The sequence below is a fragment of the Triticum dicoccoides genome, chromosome 7B, assembly GCF_002162155.2.
Source record: "Triticum dicoccoides isolate Atlit2015 ecotype Zavitan chromosome 7B, WEW_v2.0, whole genome shotgun sequence".
Classification (NCBI taxonomy): domain Eukaryota; kingdom Viridiplantae; phylum Streptophyta; class Magnoliopsida; order Poales; family Poaceae; genus Triticum; species Triticum dicoccoides.
Genome location: NC_041393.1, coordinates 712870548 through 712872696, shown reverse-complemented (window position 1 = coordinate 712872696; position 2149 = coordinate 712870548). Strand labels below are relative to the sequence as shown.

General features: G+C 50.5%; 1 pseudogene; it reads left to right on the top strand.

Annotated features, from left to right (window-relative positions):
* The first annotated feature begins 890 nt into the window (after positions 1 to 890).
* On the top strand, positions 891 to 1029 carry LOC119342415 (annotated as a pseudogene).
* Positions 1030 to 2149: the final 1120 nt, after the last annotated feature.

The following is a 2149-nucleotide window of genomic DNA, read 5'->3' as shown; positions in this document are numbered from 1 at the left end:
TCGAGTTGGAATATGTTTATGCCGCAAGACTGAATCCTAACCAGATCGACCGATCGCTCAATGCAACAGCTAGCCAAGCTCTTCAACCCGCCGCCCATCCGGTGCCCATCGTCAACCAGCTGCTGGTTCAATCTGCCCCCAGTTGATCAGGTTGTTAAAAGAGTAGGACCGTAGTTGTATCGTGACAATGTAACGTATTGTGGCGCAGGTTGTTGGCTAGGATAATCTCTATCTCGTGTATAGCTTGGAGTAGAGGACAAGTTGATAACCAACCAACTACCTGCGCCATATCCTGTAACCATCTGTCTATATAAACATGAAGGCGTCCCTGCCAAGAGGCAACACGCTTAACGCAGTCAACCCTAGTTTTTACATGGTCATCAGAGCACTTCTCGAGATCATCCATGGCGACACCTTCAAACTCCTTCCCATCCTCTCCATTTGTACACGCCATCTCCGAGAAGCTCAGCAAGAACAACCAAGCCCTATGGCGGGCGACAGTTCTATCGGCGATCAGAGGAGCCCGCATGGAGCAGTACCTCGACGTCGATCACCCGGTGCCACCCATGCACCTTGAAGTAGCCTCATCTGACGGCAAAACCAAGGCGACGAAGCCCAACCAGGAGTTCCAGACCTGGTATGCTCAAGATCAGCAAGTCTTTTCTTACCTTCTGACAACTCTGCCCCGTGAGATGGCCATCCAGGCCGCTACCTGTCACACATCGGCAGAACTCTGGAACACGATTGCAGAGATGCTTGCGTCTCACACTCGTGCCCAGACGGTCAACGTGCGCATCACCCTCGCCAATCTACAGAAGGGGAACTCCTCCATCACCGACTATGTCGGGAAAGTGAAGTCTCTGTGCGATGAGCTCATCGCTGCAGGGAAGAAGATCGACGATGATGACGTCGTCTCCCACATCCTCACTGGCTTGGACGAGGAGTTTGATCCTGTGGTCTCCGCCATGTGCTCCAGAGTGGAGCCGATCACCGTCCCCGAGCTGTTCTCGTAGCTCATCAGCTTCGAGACGCGGATGAAGCTCCGCGGAGGAGTGTCGCAGTCCTCCGCTAACGCTGCCACCAGAGGCCGCGGGCGTGGTGACCGTGGCCGTGGCCGTGGCGGAAACGGCAACAACAGTGGCGACCGTGGCCGCCCCTACATCAAGCCTGGCGGTCGCGGTGGACAAGGAGGAGGCGGCCACTACAACAACAACGGTGGTGGGGGCAACTACAACAACAATGCCCCTGCACCTAGGATCCAGTGCCAGATCTGTGGCAAACTGGGTCATCCAGCGTGGAAGTGCTGGAAACGCTATGATGAAGCCTACCAAGGAGGAGAAGAGAGGACGGCGAACCTAGCAGCACCTCAATATGGGGTGGATACCAATTGGTATCTTGACAGCGGCGCCACCGATCACATCACGGGAGACCTTGAGAAGCTGACTGCCCGCGACCGCTACACTGGAAACGAGCAAATCCACACTGCTAGTGGGTCAGGTATGGCTATAGAACATATTGGTCATTCAGCTATTCGTACTCCTGATCGTGATCTTTACCTAAATAATATTCTTCATGTTCCAGAAGCTAGCAAGAGCCTAATCTCTGCTAGTCGTCTTGCACTTGACAATGATACTTTTTGTGAGATTCATCCTCATTCTTTTCTTGTTAAGGAACGGGGAACGAGGAAGGTACTCCTTCGAGGCAGGGGTAGATATGGTCTATACCCCATCAAGCATAAGGGATCCAACGTCCAGAAGCAGATGCTCAGTGCCACCAAAATATCTTCGGATAGATGGCACCGACGTTTAGGTCATCCATCTCCTCTCATTGTCAGGAGAATTCTTAGTCAAAATAAACTCCCTTGTGCTAGTTTTTCCAATAATGATTCTGTTTGTGACGCCTGTCAAAAGGGAAAGAGTCACCAATTGCCTTATCCAAAATCAATAAGTGAATCCAAGTTTCCTTTAGAACTTATTTTCTCTGATGTTTGGGGACCTGCTGTTGAAACAGTAGGTAGAAAGAAATATTATGTGAGTTTCATCGATGATTTCAGTAAATTCACATGGATCTATTTGATCAAACACAAGTCAGAAGTTTTTCAAAAATTTCATGACTTCCAGCACCTTGTTGAACGACAATTTAATCGCAA